This window comes from Melanotaenia boesemani, chromosome 8, assembly GCF_017639745.1.
Source record: "Melanotaenia boesemani isolate fMelBoe1 chromosome 8, fMelBoe1.pri, whole genome shotgun sequence".
In the NCBI taxonomy this organism is placed as follows: Eukaryota; Metazoa; Chordata; class Actinopteri; order Atheriniformes; family Melanotaeniidae; genus Melanotaenia; species Melanotaenia boesemani.
Window position 1 is genome coordinate 36,946,866 of NC_055689.1, and position 17,953 is coordinate 36,964,818.

Genomic DNA, 17,953 nt, shown 5'->3' on the forward strand with positions numbered 1-17,953 from the left:
ACACAAATTATATCCCAAAAACGTGTATGAAGGGCAGTATGAATATATAGAATATTTCAGTATCAAAACAGCCACAATAAGTGTTATATAGATACAAGTAATAATGAATGTATATATATATATATATAATACTTACTAATAATCAGGTATAGTTAAATAAAAAAAAAACACATTAAACAAATAAAGCTGGTTATTGACTTCAGGAAGTCCAGCCCACAACCACGTCCAGTGACCATCAGGGACGATAAGGTGGAGATTGTAGACAACTACAGGTACCTCGGGTTGTGGCTGGATAACAAGCTGGACTGGACATGCTGTCCAGATCACCTGTACAAGGAGAGCCAAAGCCGTCTGTACTTCGTGCGAAGACTGAGATCTTTTAACATCTGCAGGAAACTCCTGTGGATGTTCTATCAGTCTGTGGTGGCTAGTACGTTTTTTTATGCTGTTGTCTGCTGGGGGGGTAACATGACAAAAAGGTGTGCTAACAGGCTGGAAAAACTCATCAGGTGGGCGGGCTCTGTGGTTGGCATGAAGCTGGACTCCCTGGTGACAGTGGCAGAGAGGAGAACACTAAAAAAACTACTGGCTATTGTGAATGATGCCAGTCTCCCTCTGCACACTGTCATCAGTGCACAGAGAAGCCTGACCAGTAACAGGCTGCTCCTCCCCAAGAGTAGGACCAACCGGCTCAGAGACTCCTTTGTCCCCCGAGCCATCAAACTGTACAACTCTGCATTAGGCAGGAGGGGGAGAAGGAGGGGGGAGAGGGAGGTGTGCAGTCCGCCTGATACAACACATGCACAATAACCCATACAAACAGTTGTAATAACTTATACGTGCAATAGTGAACTGGGAATCTGTACCACCTCTACTGTGTGCAATGCTTGTTTATATTGTTTTATTTAACTTATCTTATTGTTATTATTGTTATATTTATTGCATTCTATTTGCCTCTATTTTGCTTTGTACCTGTATATATTGTGTCTTGTGCTTGTCCTTCTTTACTGTTGGTGTTGTATTGCTGCTGGTACCCAAATTTCCCTGAGGGCTCTCTGAAGGGATTAATAAAGTATTTCTATTCTATTCTATTCTATTCTATTCTATTCTATTCTATTCTAAAACCTTTTAATCTGAAAAAGGGAGCAGATGTTGCTCTAAAACCTCCATGTACTTTTCAGCATTGATGGAGCTTCACAGATGTGGAAGCTGCCCACGCCATAGACACTAATGCAGCCCCATCCCATCAGAGATGCAGCTTTTCACCTGTCCACTGATAACAAGCTGGATGCTCCCTCTCCTCTTTAGTCTGCAGGACACGCCGTCCATGTTTCCACAAACTAGTTCACATCTTCATCCAGGTTTCCACTTTGCCTCAGACCATTTTAAATGAGCTTTGGTCCAGAGAAGAACAGGTGGGATATGTTCTCACCTGTCTGATTGGGTCAGGAGACGAGCAGCTGGTGGGTGTCACAAGAGCCACGTGGTTGGAATAACATGACCTCTGATTTTTTATCATTAAAACTGAAAAAGTCCAGGACCATCCACACTGTGAAGTACTTAGAGCAACCCAAGCGGGCTGAAGAGAGTGGCAGCCATGTTTTCTCTGTGGAATTTAGATCAGACAGTCTAACGTGGACCTGAGTGACCAGGAATGGGAGTGGACATGCAACATTACATTGCAGTTATTTAGCTGACGCTTTTATCCAAAGAGACTTACAATGGTTAGGCAGTAGCATTAAGGGTTTTGCTTAAGGACCCAACTGGAAGGTGTTAGTATTCGTTTGCTGGGGAACGGATGGGAGACGGATGCTCTGCCAACTGAGCTATCCAGCCGTTAGCAGCAGCAACAGCTGAGAGACGAAGGGCGGCGACTCAAACACAAATAAAGAGTTTAAAATAAAGCCAAAAAAGAGCAGACAGCCGGTGCAGTGGAGCTAAAGCAGGAGAAATATGGTCTCTCTTCCATGTTCCCGTTCAGAGCCGAGCAGCAGTTCGGGAAGACTGAAAAACACAGACATGAACGATTGAGCCATGATTTAATAACAGCATGGATTTATGTTCTTTTCTACCTGTCTTAGTGGAAAAATCTAATTCGTTGTCAAATGCTCCTCCAGGTGTTTTTGATTTACTTTTCCAGCCTTTTGTTGCTCCTGTTTCAACTTTTTCCAGACGTGTTGCTGCATCAGATTCACTATCAGCTCATGTTTTCCATCACATGGTGAAATGTGTCAGTTTCTTCATCCGAAATGTTTTTATCTTCTACTGGGAATAAAATATGGATGATTAGATTTGGGAATCATTATATTCTGTTTTTATTTCAATTTTAAACAGCATCCCAACTGTTTAGAAATTGTGATTTTTATTAATTTAACCTGCCAGTAATTACATGCTCTCATATTCACAGGTTTATGTATGAGCACCTGTTTATTTGTTCACAATCTCGTTTCCGTTGAATGCAGAATAGATATGTCCTATATTATATGACAGGGTCGGATTAAAGTTTAAAAGAAAATAAAACGGATGTTTGAGGTGGAATAAAAGTCATCGGTCCTCCCCACCCGGACCTTCCCAGTGTGACACCAACCGGAAGTAAACAAGCCGCTAGCAGCATCCATGGATGTATTATAGAACTGGATAACGGACTGAAAATGGCGGCACGCTGATTTTTCCCAGTGGCCACTCGTGGTACTGCAACAAAAAATCCCATGGGGCCCAAAAAGCATTTTTCCCATAGGCCACAATGGTAAAAGACACGGCTGTAAAACTGTTGACAGGACGTCTTCAGCTTTAAACACAGCTAATTACTAATCTTTCTATTCAATATTTTTAATTCATGGACATTTAATCCGTCAATTATTTTTCAAAAGGCCATAAAAGCCACAGAAAAGTCTCTATTTCTCCGGTGACGTCACGGCTGTGCACATGCACTGCCGAAGCGCGGTCATGCTGTGTCGGGAGCGAGGAGGACGGCTGTTGACTTCAATATGATGGGAAAGCTGTTCGTAAAAGTTAAGTTAAAGTTAAGTTTCTTTTTTCTGATATCGAGTAACTTAATACATTTGTATTCTTAATGTTTGATATGACATGCATGATAGTTCCTGTTTTTAAACGTATTGTGACCTAAATCCTAATTAGCTCTAGGTTGTAGTTACGACGGCAGAAAAATAACAGCTGGTAGGTAGCCGGCTACTTTAGCAAACGAGTTAGCTAACTGGTCCAGGAGAAACGTGGCTATCTCCACGTCTGTTTGTATGTTGAATGCTGCGGAAATCTTTTTGTCAAACCCGCCAAAATAAGATTTATTTTTAAGGCTAAATATATGTTTTTAAGGAAATGCTATACTTTCACTCTGCATCCGTCTAAATACCTTCTGGAGGTATTATCTTTTACAAATATATAGCTTTTAATAAAAATGTCCCATATTCAACCTTCAAATGTCATCATGACTGCATTTACGGTGAACTACTCTGTATTTAATAATATAAAATCGAATGATGACTAGTTTACTTGCGTAGTGTTGCTGAAAGTAAATGAAAACAAAAAAAATATGAACCTAGATTATATTGGTGTCCTTGAATCCACATGGTGTATCACATCACATAGATAAGAGCTCTAGTTGGTAGATCGTTGGATATCGAATCTTTATGTGGAATAATTGTGTGTGTATTTATTAGGTGGGGTTTTGTCAATTATATGTACAGATAACATAATTAGACTAAAAATGTTTTTTACTGGAGTTCCTTGATAAAACTTTAAATATGAGTTAATACGAGAAGCTTTACATGAACAAATCAAAGTATAAAAAGTTATCAATACCAACACATTTGTCATGTTCCATTTTGAATAAGTAAGTTGTTTCTCTCAACAGAGATTGGAGGGAGAGGGGACATCACTCCAGGAGAAAGAATGAACTGGTCCAATCATCCATGATGTTGCATCCAGCTGTGGAGTATGGTGAAAAAAAACTTTAATGAATGGCAGTACCAGATAGTCATGTTTCATGTACTACCAATGCCTTTGCAGCCCACAGACAAAGAAAACATAAAAATAGCCTGTCTTAGTTAAAAGCCCACTCACCACGGCAAGGTGCAGGCCAAGAGTGGGAACACAAGACCAAAGACAAACTGGACAAACCCTGACGAGATCAACAAATAACAATAATTTTTAATAAAGACACAGAGCCTCAATTTCATTAGACTTTATTCATCATTGATAACAACTTTAACTTCTGTATGAAATATAAACAACTTTTTTTGGTCTGCCTAAACCAGTGGCAGTTTTATTGTTGAGAATAATTAAAAGAAGAACAAGAATAAGAGACTTTTTTAGAAAAGAGACACAGAACCTCAATTTGTTTAGATGCTATTTATAGAGGACAACAACTGAATGTATAAAATATAAACAACTTTTTGACCTGCCTGAACCTTTTGGCAGATTTATTGCTGAAAATAATCTAAAAAATGGCTAATGAGAATAAGAGCCAAATCAAAAGTCACATCTTTTTTTTTTTTTACATTTTATCATGTTATTTTCTTACTTTTTATATTGTTTCCATGAATATAGAAAGAAATATATTTTTCAAAGATCTAACATTTTGAACATGAAACAGATTTTTATTTGTAAGTATTTAACACAGTCATCGGTGAACGTCTAAACTGAACTTAGTTTTATAAACTTAAAAATAAAACAGAACTAACCATTTTTTTGTGTGCGTGTGTGTCTGTATGTGTATGTGTGGTTTAGAGGTCTCGGGAAATTTATTAATGATAATTATGTCCACATTAAGACTTTAATTGTTCTATAGAACTTATAAAATTACATCGTCCATGTAAAGACTTGTGCTCCGTCATGCAAGCTCCAAGTTTTACTATGAACATAGCATTTGTTTTAGTTTTTTTTTCTATAGAGCAGTAGGTTGAATCACACCTAAATTGGAAATTCGTAATTTGGGAGTGGAGTCATGTTGACATTGTTTTACATCACTGTGGACAAAGGATTGCTCAAACAAAACACACAAACACACACATATATATATATATATATATATATATATATATACATACAAATAACAAATATAAATACACACACACATATATGTACACACAAACATACAAGCACACAGATAGAGTACATATACATCGACAGTCACATAAGCTTTAATCCTAATTCATGGACACTACTGATGGTGAAAATGGACCAGCTTGGTGTATTTATGTCTGACAAAATCTTTTTTTATTTTTTCAGACTCTCGTTTGGCTAGATGGTGCAATCTAATGGTGCAGTAAATGGAAGATGCCATTTTCACCAAGAAGTGCACATGATTGTCATCCACAGTGGTTTCAAACATGTGGTTGTGCAGCCCTGGGAACAGAGTTTTGTCGGCACTGTAGCTTAGCACTTCTTTGGTAACAGCTGATGCTAAGCCATGTCCCTGGGGAAGCCTGCCAGAAGTTGTTTTCAAAATTCTTTGAAAACAACGCTCTGACTCCGTGCAGACAGCGATGATGCCAGGTAGCGATGATGCCAGGTGATGGCTTCTGCAAACCTCCTCGATTCTTCAGGAGAAGGAAAGGATGGATGGCAGAGTCTGTTGTTAGTGCAACATTGCAAGGAATGCAGTGGTGTTTTTCCTTGATCTTTTTCACCACAAAGCCCGCAATGTAACTGATTGCAGCCTCCTTGTATTCAGAGACCACTTCAACATTGGGGCAGTGTGAGTAATCATGATCAGACTGGAGTTGCTCAACAGGTTTCAGGTCAAACCTACGCATGGTGTTAACTGACGCAGGTGTTGCCCCCAAGATGTGAGTATCATCCATAAGCAGACAATTTCCTGTTCCAGTCTTGACCTGATGCTTCACCAGAAGACGTTTGTAGGCAGCTGTGAACTGCTTGGACGTGGGATTGTTGTTGAATCCACCACGTGCTCTGACAGAGGAAAAGAAAAGCTCCAGGTGATCGCAATTGACGCAATTGATAATCTTGGTGTCATCCAGGGAATAGCAGAAAAATAAAGAGAATATGCATGGGTAGCACAATGAAATAATGCATTAACAAGGACTTCTAACATTTATTACAAAAGACGTGCCTGAAATTATTCATGAATAAAGGTAGGAATTGTAAGTCATCGTGAAAATTTGACACGGGATTATACAAATATACAATATAGACTGACTTATATTGGGCTATTACGAATCCCATATAGAAATTCATCAGATTAAAACAAACCATCATTTTAACAATTACTACACAACTTTTTCCACGTATATTATATCATTACTTTACATCGAGGTCCGATCGTGTGCCGTAGAAAATCATCATCTGAGTTTGTACAGCTCTCATACTGCAGATTATTTATTTGTTTATTTTTATTTGTTTATTTTATTTAGATCCACCATTAGCTACTGACATAGCAACAGCTATTCTTCCTGGGGTCTACATCAGCAGGCTATAAATGCAAAAACATTTAACAATGTACATACAACATTCTCCCTAACAAAAATTATAACAAACATAATTCCCAAAATCAATACATACAGAACCATAATTACAAAATATCATCCACAAAAACTAATAAAATATACATAAAAGCTCTACATGAAAACACAAATAAACCAAAATAATTTCAAATTTATGATATCTCCATTCATTTTACTAAGGTCATTATAGTAATTCTCAAATAAGCCCTACACAAATGGCACCATCTAACAAGTTCAGTCATAGTTCATAGTATAAAATGATATTCATTCTAAAGTAAATAAAAACAATCGCACTGTTTTATAAAAACTAGTTGTATACATATTAGAAATCAGAAACTGTGGTAGTGAGTTCCATGCCACCATGGCCCTATAGCGAACCATTCTCTGACCCTGGCTGGTACGACAAATCGGCAACAAAAAAACGATTCTCACCAATCTGTCGTGTAGAATATTCATGCACATCCTTGAAAAATGTCAACTTTCTATACAATATTTCAGGTGTTTTCCTTATAATTATATTTCTAAGGAACATGATTAAGGAATATTTTATCCTGCCCCTCACATGCAGCCAGGCTAACCGGCCATGCATCTCACTAATATTTGTTCTAAATGAGCAGCTTAAGACAAGTCGAGCTGCTTTATTTTGCGCTATCTGCAGTTTATTTAGATTAGTATCTGTTGTATTAGACCAAATGATTGAACAATAGTCTATATGTGACAGAACTATTGATTCAACTAATGTTTTCCTGATTTGGTTTGGTACACATTTTCTACAGTACTTAACTAAAGCCATACTCCTACCCATTTTCTTTAATATTTCCTTTATTTGACTGTCCCAAGTTAACATGCTGTCCACTGTCACCCCAAGCAACTTGACCTCAGTCACTTTACAGTCACAGTCAGATTAATGTCGTGACCGCGCGTCGCTGGATCAGGTCACTGGGCTGCGCATTGCTCGTTCACAGTGACGTGAAGCATGATGGGAGGTGACACTACTGCGCATGCTCTATGGGCCCAATATGCGGAAGCCTGAGAACTTTTTCGGCGTATGCGCTGGGTGAGCAACTTCCATAGAAATGAATGGGCCGCCATTTTCAGTCCGTTATCCAGTTCCATAATACATCCATGGCAGCATCGTTAGCTTTCCTCGTGTGAGGACGGAGCAGGAAGACGGTTGTGTTGTCGTCTCTCAGCTGAATATTTCAGTGTTTCAGCAACAATGTCTTCAGTTCAGCATCTGAGAGAGTTTATCAGCGAGCGACTAACTGCTGCTGCTGAAGAAATATTCACAGAGTTTGAAAAAACCATCGTCCAGTACGAAGAAGAGATCGATCGTCAGCGCAGACTGCTGGATATCACCTGGAAACCACAGATAAAGTTAATCAGAACAGGTATGAAACACTGGGATGGTCTGAATGAACTAACACATGGACTCATGGAGGATCCTGATCAGAGCTCTACGGTACATTTAGTTTTACACTCAGAGGAAAATGATAGTTATTTCATCAGTTATCTGGGAGTAATCAGATTACTGTAATAATCTGATCTGACACATCTACATGCATTTCTGAAACACCAGAACAATCCAGTGTTTTCCAGATTCCCAGCCAAAAACGCTGTGGTGGAAACACTCAGGACTTCATGTTTTCATGCGTTCAGGAAATGGGAACACACCCCAGACTTACATTTCAGTCTGCACCTTGGTTCTATCTTCTGACCAGGATCCTCGCGCCCAGAGCGACTAAAACAATGGGCCCAGGTAGTCGCTACAGAAAGTTTGGTTCCCTGAAGGTGTGCAGCATGTCGGATCTTCTTCCAGCGTGGCTGCATGTCCCCGTCCTGCTTCCGGCCGGTGAAGCCTGTCGTAGGTTTCCCTTCAGCCTGCCTTGGTGGGCGAGTTTTCACTGTAGCGCCGGGCTGACAGGGAGAAAAATAAAAGTAGTTACTGTCGCCTTTGGTAGTTTAAATATGGTTACACTTGCATTTAGAGTTTTTACACAGAGACACCTTCATCTGATTTACCTGCACAGCATTCCCATAAATGGAAACGGCACTTTTTCAGGAAGAAGCGCACCACTACGGAGAGAAAGGCCTCCAACGAAGACGTTGGTGATGGAGGCGAAGCGTCCATGGGACCACCATGTCATCCATAAAGTTCCAAACACTGATGGGGCAGCGGCAGCCTTGCGGTGACCGGTGGGTTTGGGTCTGGATCACACTTTGGGTAGGGGGGTCATCATGGGTATGGATGTCCAGGAGGGGTTATTTCAGACGTCCACTGGCCCAGAGGCAGACGAAGCTGAGATCCAGTAGATTTGGTTCTAACATTTCTTGACCTTTTCTCACTGCTTAGTTTTAAAATCGGAAATCGGATTTGGTTTAAAAAATCGGAGATTTAGCATGACGGCGCTGAGACGTGATAACTGCACATTAAAACCATCTGAAACGAGTCATTAGAAATAATATTTTGTTTGAGCACCACACGAGGAACAAAATGCTTCACACACACGGACTAAATCCCAAGTGTGACCAGCTGCAGCTGGTTTGGGTTAAAGGAGCTTTAGATGTGACACTGGCTTTAGGTAACACAGAGATAACAGGCTGTTCACAAGCGGAGGACAAAGCTTGATTATTTCTGTCCTCACATGACGCTTCCACCCTCAGGTCCTTACTGCTTCCCGAAGTCAACGGCAAAACTACTAAAAGTAAAAGGAAGAAACATGTGTCCAAGTTTCACTGTTGTACGGAGATGTCAAATTTTCAGACCGGCTCCAGAATAAATCCCTAAATGTGACGGACTAGTCTGACGCTGTGTGACCAATAAAAACAGAGTTAGGTTGGCTTTATGCTGCACAGTTTAACTCGGCTCAGGAGGAGCTCTGAGTCGGTCTGCAGCGCTGCAGGGTGATGTTGTGTTTACCTGCAGCAGAGGACGATGCCGCCGTTGTTGCTGATGTGTTAACTAATGAATGTGGACCTAATCTATTAGATATTACATCATATTCAGTCCTTATTCTGGCAGCTCCTGTAAAAACTAAATTCTACTTCCTTCCACTTTTTTCTTGTGTATCTTCATCCTCCAGATGTCCCACATCAATATGGCTGCAAGATGGACGTTCAAGATGACCAGCAGCTGTGCAACCAGAAGATGAAGTCAGATCTGGACCAGGAGCAACCAGAGCCTGCACACATTAAAGAGGAAGAGGAGCAGCTGAAGGATGAGACTGATAGCTACTTACTTACTCCTACTCCTGAGGAAATGTATCGCCCAGACCCAGAGCCGAGCAGAGACCACGTTCCCTCTTACGTCTCTCCAGTAGACAAACATTCACTGATGGAGGGAAGCGAGCTCCGAGACTCAAGTCCAACATTCCTGGAAAGATGTAAAACAGTCGACACAGATAAGAAACAAAACTGCTGCGTAAGCTGTGGGAAAGGATTTAAAGAGAGAAGTAAGTTAACTGTCCACATGAGAACCCACACCGGCGAGAAGCCGTTTTCATGTGAAACATGTGGCAAGTGTTTCAGTCAAAACACTCATCTGTTGAGTCACATGCGGACACACACGGGAGAGAAGCCGTATTCATGTAAAACATGTGGGAAAAGTTTCAGTCACAACAGCACTTTGGTGCGCCACATGCGAACCCACACCGGCGAGAAGCCGTTTTCATGTGAAACATGTGGCAAATGTTTCAGTCGTAACAGCCAGTTATTAGACCACATGCGAACGCACACGAGTGAGAAGCCGCATTCATGTGAAACATGTGGGAAAAGTTTCAGCCAGAGCAGCCAGCTGCTGTGCCACCAGAGGATCCACAGAGATGAGAAGCCATTTCCTTGTAAGATATGTGGGAAAAGTTTCTATGTATTTGTTAATTTGACACGCCACATGCGAACCCACACGGGAGAGAAGCCGTATTCATGTAAAACATGTGGGAAGTGTTTCTGTCAAAAGGCTCATCTGATGAAGCACACGAGAACACACACAGGTGAGAAGCCATACACCTGTACGGCATGTGGAAAAAGCTTCACTCTAGACAGTAGTTTGGTTTCTCACATGAGAATTCACACGGGAGAGAAGCCGTATTCATGTTTAACATGTGGGAAGTGTTTCAGTCACAACACCACCTTGGTGAGTCACATGAGGACCCACACGGGAGAGAAGCCATATCCATGTAAAACATGCGGGAAATGTTTCAGTCGCTCTCATAACTTGGTGTGCCACATGAGAACTCATTCACAGACGAACTCTGAGGCCAGGCTCTCCTCTCTGTGACCTTCAGCATGGCTTATGCCACCAAACGTTTCAGGTTAATGTTGGGCCTCCGCTTGAGGCAAGTCAGTCCTTTTATTAGTCAAACAGGTTTATCTGAATGGGAAACAACTAACAACATAACGCCGCCACAAAGTCCATTCATTTACGATAACGGACACCTCGAAGGGCGTCATCCCGCTCATACCATGGTCACTTACGAAAGAAATAAATGTTAAATCAATTATTAATACGTTTATGTTGTTTTGCACCATTAAAGTAGTACGTTTTTCACAAGAAGAGGACTATTTCGTTGTGGCGCGTTGCCAAGGTAACCTGCTCTCACACAGAACCTGCAGCTCTTACAGCTGGTGTGTGTCCAGAGGATGATGCAACATTTTGTTTCAGTCAAAGTCCACATATCGTTTCCTACATCGTTTTTATTATAGAAAAATTATCCACCATTCACTCTGATCATTACATGTGTGTCAAGCAAGTAAGTTTATCCTAAATCGTTTTTATAATGTTATCACTCTGGATCAAGTATGTAAGTAATCAAGACAAAAAGGCAGACGACAACTTCTTTAAAAATAAATGTAACATTGTCGTCTATCGCGACATCATAAAGATACTGGCATGTCCATAGTGGCGTTTGAAGGACGGAGATTTAACGTTTGTGGACTCTGACCGCTGCTGGTTTAACGTTTGTGGACTCTGACCGCTGCTGGTTTAACGTTTGTGGACTCTGACCGCTGCTGGTTTAACGTTTGTGGACTCTGACCGCTACTGGTTTAACGTTTGTGGACTCTGACCGCTGCTGGTTTAACGTTTGTGGACTCTGACCGCTGCTGGTTTAACGTCTGTGGACCCTGACCGCTTCTGGTTTAACGTATGTGGACTCTGACCGCTACTGGTTTAACGTCTGTGGACTCTGACCGCTACTGGTTTAACGTTTGTGGACTCTGGCCGCTACTGGTTTAACGTTTGTGGACTCTGACCGCTGCTGGTTTAACGTTTGTGGACTCTGCTGGTTTAACGTTTGTGGACTCTGACCGCTGCTGGTTTAACGTTTCTGGACTCTGACCGCTGCTGGTTTAACGTTTGTGGACTCTGACCGCTGCTGGTTTAACGTCTGTGGACTCTGACCGCTGCTGGTTTAACGTCTGTGGACCCTGACCGCTGCTGGTTTAACGTATGTGGACTCTGACCGCTACTAGTTTAACGTCTGTAGACCCTGACCGCTGCTGGTTTAACGTATGTGGACTCTGACCGCTACTGGTTTAACGTTTGTGGACTCTGACCGCTACTGGTTTAACGTTTGTGGACTCTGACCGCAGCTGGTTTAACGTTTGTCAACTCTAACCCATGCTGGTTTAACGCCTGTGGACTCTGACCGCTGCTGGTTTATCGTTTGTGGACTCTGACCGCTGCTGGTTTAACGTTTGTGGACTCTGACCGCTGCTGGTTTAACGTTTGTGGACCCTGACCGCTGCTGGTTTAACGTTTGTGGACTCTGACCGCTGCTGGTTTAACGTCTGTGGACTCTGACCGCTGCTGGTTTAACGTTTGTTGACTCTGACCGCTGCTGGTTTAATGTTTGTGGACTCTGACCGCTGCTGGTTAAACGTTTGTGGACCCTGACCGCTGCTGGTTTAACGTCTGTGGACTCTGACCGCTGCCGGTTTAATGTTTGTAGACTCTGACCGCTGCCGGTTTAACGTTTGTGGACTCTGACCGCTGCTGGTTTAACGTTTGTGGACTCTGACCTCTGCTGGTTTAAGGTCTGTGGACTCTGACCGCTGCTGGTTTAAGGTCTGTGGACTCTGACCGCTGCTGGTTTTACGTTTGTGGACTCTGACCGCTGCTGGTTTAACGTTTGTGGACTCTGACCTCCGCTGGTTTAAGGTCTGTGGACTCTCACCGCTGCTGGTTTAACGTCTGTGGACTCTGACCGCTGCTAGTTAAACGTTTGTGGACTCTGACCGCTGCTAGTTAAACGTTTGTGGACTCTGACCGCTGCTGGTTTAACGTTTGTGGACTCTGACCGGTGCTGGTTTAACGTTTGTGGACTCTGACCGCTGCTGGTTTAACGTTTGTGGACTCTGACCGCTGCTGGTTTAACGTCTGTGGACTCTGACCGCTGCTGGTTAAACGTTTGTGGACTCTGACCGCTGCTGGTTTAACGTCTGTGGACTCTGCCCGCTGCTGGTTTAACGTTTGTGGACCCTGACCGCTGCTGGTTTAACGTTTGTGGACTCTGACCGCTGCTGGTTTAACGTTTGTGGACTCTGACCGCTGCTGGTTTAACGTTTGTGGACCCTGACCGCTGCTGGTTTAACGTCTGTGGACTCTGACCGCTGCTGGTTTAACGTCTGTGGACTCTGACCGCTGCTGGTTTAACGTTTGTGGACTCTGACCGCTGCTGGTTTAACGTTTGTGGACTCTGACCGCTGCTGGTTTAACGTTTGTGGACCCTGACCGTTGCTGGTTTAACGTTTGTGGACTCTGACTGCTGCTGGTTTAACGTCTGTGGACTCTGACCGCTGCTGGTTAAACGTTTGTGGACTCTGACCGCTGCCGGTTTAATGTCTGTGGACCCTGACCGCTGCTGGTTAAACGTTTGTGGACTCTGACCGCTGCTGGTTTAACGTTTGTGGACCCTGACCGCTGCTGGTTTAACGTTTGTGGACTCTGACCGCTGCTGGTTTAACGTTTGTGGACTCTGACCGCTGCTGGTTTAACGTTTGTGGACTCTGACCGCTGCTGGTTTAACGTTTGTGGACCCTGACCGCTGCTGGTTAAACGTTTGTGGACTCTGACCGCTGCTGGTTTAACGTTTGTGGACCCTGACCGCTGCTGGTTTAACGTTTGTGGACTCTGACCGCTGCTGGTTTAACGTTTGTGGACCCTGACCGCTGCTGGTTAAACGTTTGTGGACTCTGACCGCTGCTGGTTTAACGTTTGTGGACCCTGACCGCTGCTGGTTTAACGTTTGTGGACTCTGACCGCTGCTGGTTTAACGTTTGTGGACCCTGACCGCTGCTGGTTAAACGTTTGTGGACTCTGACTGCTGCTGGTTTAACGTTTGTGGACTCTGACCGCTGCTGGTTAAACGTTTGTGGACTCTAACCGCTGCTGGTTAAACGTTTGTGGACTCTGACTGCTGCTGGTTTAACTTTTGTGGACTCTGACCGCTGCTGGTTAAACGTTTGTGGACTCTAACCGCTGCTGGTTTAACGTTTGTGGACTCTGACCGCTGCTGGTTTAATGTTTGTGGACTCTGACCGCTGCTGGTTTAACGTCTGTGGACTCTGACCGCTGCTGGTTTAACGTTTGTGGACCCTGACCGCTGCTGGTTTAACGTCTGTGGACTCTGACCGCTGCCGGTTTAACGTTTGTGGACTCTGACCGCTGCCGGTTTAACGTATGTGGACTCTGACCGCTGCTGGTTTAACGTATGTGGACTCTGACCGCTGCTGGTTTAACGTTTGTGGACTCTGACCGCTGCTGGTTTAACGTATGTGGACTCTGACCGCTGCTGGTTTAACGTATGTGGACTCTGACCGCTGCTGGTTTAACGTCTGTGGACTCTCGTCTCTCCTGGACTGAGGGAGTCCAACAACCTGCTTTCACAGCAATGCGCCGTCACAGACATGATCTGGCGTGTCTGCAATCAGCGTCTGAGTTTCTGTTGCCACGGTTACCACTAGCATTTAGTCAGCTCAATAATTTACAACAATAAGTGTTTGACCTGAACTTCTTTCATAGGTGTCCATTATCACTTTTTAATGGACACCCTTCAGCCAATCAGAATTGAGTATTCACCCAGACCATGGTGTAAACACTAATATTTTCAAAAGAAGAGGAGCAGAAATCATCAGGGTTTGGTTAAAAAATGACATTTAATCTCTCAGCGGCTCAAAAGACCTGGTTCTGGAGAAAAAAAAACATAAAATCTGGTTTAACGTTTGTGGACCCTGACCGTTGCTGGTTTAACGTCTGTGGACTCTGACCGCTGCCGGTTTATCGTTTGTGGACTCTGACCGCTGCTGGTTTAACGTTTGTGGACTCTGACCGCTGCCGGTTTAACGTTTGTGGACTCTGACCGCTGCTGGTTTAACGTTTGTGGACTCTGACCTCTGCTGGTTTAAGGTCTGTGGACTCTGACCGCTGCTGGTTTAAGGTCTGTGGACTCTGACCGCTGCTGGTTTAACGTTTGTGGACTCTGACCGCTGCTGGTTTAACGTTTGTGGACTCTGACCGTTGCTGGTTTAACGTTTGTGGACTCTGACTGCTGCTGGTTTAACGTCTGTGGACTCTGACCGCTGCTGGTTAAATGTTTGTGGACTCTGACCGCTGCTGGTTTAACGTCTGTGGACTCTGACCGCTGCTGGTTAAACGTTTGTGGACTCTGACCGCTGCTGGTTTAACGTCTGTGGACTCTGACCGCTGCTGGTTAAACGTTTGTGGACTCTGACCGCTGCTGGTTTAACGTTTGTGGACTCTGACCGCTGCTGGTTTAACATCTGTGGACTCTGACCGCTGCTGGTTTAACGTTTGTGGACCCTGACCGCTGCTGGTTTAACGTTTGTGGACCCTGACCGCTGCTGGTTTAACGTCTGTGGACCCTGACCGCTGCTGGTTTAACGTCTGTGGACTCTGACCGCTGCCGGTTTAATGTCTGTGGACCCTGACCGCTGCTGGTTAAACGTTTGTGGACTCTGACCGCTGCTGGTTTAACGTTTGTGGACCCTGACCGCTGCTGGTTTAACGTTTGTGGACTCTGACCGCTGCTGGTTTAACGTTTGTGGACTCTGACCTCTGCTGGTTTAACGTTTGTGGACTCTGACTGCTGCTGGTTTAACGTTTGTGGACCCTGACCGCTGCTGGTTAAACGTTTGTGGACTCTGACCGCTGCTGGTTTAACGTTTGTGGACCCTGACCGCTGCTGGTTTAACGTTTGTGGACTCTGACCGCTGCTGGTTTAACGTTTGTGGACTCTGACCGCTGCTGGTTTAACGTTTGTGGACCCTGACCGCTGCTGGTTTAACGTTTGTGGACTCTGACCGCTGCTGGTTTAACGTTTGTGGACCCTGACCGCTGCTGGTTAAACTTTTGTGGACTCTGACTGCTGCTGGTTTAACGTTTGTGGACTCTGACCGCTGCTGGTTAAACGTTTGTGGACTCTAACCGCTGCTGGTTAAACGTTTGTGGACTCTGACTGCTGCTGGTTTAACGTTTGTGGACTCTGACCGCTGCTGGTTAAACGTTTGTGGACTCTAACCGCTGCTGGTTTAACGTTTGTGGACTCTGACCGCTGCTGGTCTAATGTTTGTGGACTCTGACCGCTGCTGGTTTAACGTCTGTGGACTCTGACCGCTGCTGGTTTAACGTTTGTGGACCCTGACCGCTGCTGGTTTAACGTCTGTGGACTCTGACCGCTGCTGGTTTAACGTTTGTGGACTCTGACCGCTGCTGGTTTAACGTATGTGGACTCTGACCGCTGCTGGTTTAACGTATGTGGACTCTGACCGCTGCTGGTTTAACGTATGTGGACTCTGACCGCTGCTGGTTTAACGTCTGTGGACTCTCGTCTCTCCTGGACTGAGGGAGTCCAACAACCTGCTTTCACAGCAATGCGCCGTCACAGACATGATCTGGCGTGTCTGCAATCAGCGTCTGAGTTTCTGTTGCCACGGTTACCACTAGCATTTAGTCAGCTCAATAATTTACAACAATAAGTGTTTGACCTGAACTTCTTTCATAGGTGTCCATTATCACTTTTTAATGGACACCCTTCAGCCAATCAGAATTGAGTATTCACCCAGACCATGGTGTAAACACTAATATTTTCAAAAGAAGAGGAGCAGAAATCATCAGGGTTTGGTTAAAAAATGACATTTAATCTCTCAGCGGCTCAAAAGACCTGGTTCTGGAGAAAAAAAAACATAAAATCTGGTTTAACGTTTGTGGACCCTGACCGTTGCTGGTTTAACGTCTGTGGACTCTGACCGCTGCTGGTTTATCGTTTGTGGACTCTGACCGCTGCTGGTTTAACGTTTGTGGACTCTGACCGCTGCCGGTTTAACGTTTGTGGACTCTGACCGCTGCTGGTTTAACGTTTGTGGACTCTGACCTCTGCTGGTTTAAGGTCTGTGGACTCTGACCGCTGCTGGTTTAACGTTTGTGGACTCTGACCGCTGCCGGTTTAACGTTTGTGGACTCTGACCGCTGCTGGTTTAACGTATGTGGACTCTGACCGCTGCTGGTTTAACGTCTGTGGACTCTGACCGCTGCTGGTTAAACGTTTGTGGACTCTGACCGCTGCTGGTTTAACGTCTGTGGACTCTGACCGCTGCTGGTTTAACGTTTGTGGACTCTGACCGCTGCTGGTTAAACGTTTGTGGACTCTGACCGCTGCTGGTTTAACATTTGTGGACTCTGACCGCTGCTGGTTTAACATCTGTGGACTCTGACCGCTGCTGGTTTAACGTTTGTGGACTCTGACCGCTGCTGGTTTAACGTTTGTGGACCCTGACCGCTGCTGGTTTAACGTCTGTGGACTCTGACCGCTGCCGGTTTAATGTCTGTGGACCCTGACCGCTGCTGGTTAAACGTTTGTGGACTCTGACCGCTGCTGGTTAAACGTTTGTGGACTCTGACCTCTGCTGGTTTAAGGTCTGTGGACTCTGACCGCTGCTGGTTTAAGGTCTGTGGACTCTGACCGCTGCTGGTTTAACGTTTGTGGACTCTGACCGCTGCTGGTTTAACGTTTGTGGACTCTGACCGTTGCTGGTTTAACGTTTGTGGACTCTGACTGCTGCTGGTTTAACGTCTGTGGACTCTGACCGCTGCTGGTTAAATGTTTGTGGACTCTGACCGCTGCTTGTTTAACGTCTGTGGACTCTGACCGCTGCTGGTTAAACGTTTGTGGACTCTGACCGCTGCTGGTTTAACGTCTGTGGACTCTGACCGCTGCTGGTTAAACGTTTGTGGACTCTGACCGCTGCTGGTTTAACGTTTGTGGACTCTGACCGCTGCTGGTTTAACATCTGTGGACTCTGACCGCTGCTGGTTTAACGTTTGTGGACCCTGACCGTTGCTGGTTTAACGTCTGTGGACTCTGACCGCTGCCGGTTTATCGTTTGTGGACTCTGACCGCTGCTGGTTTAACGTTTGTGGACTCTGACCGCTGCCGGTTTAACGTTTGTGGACTCTG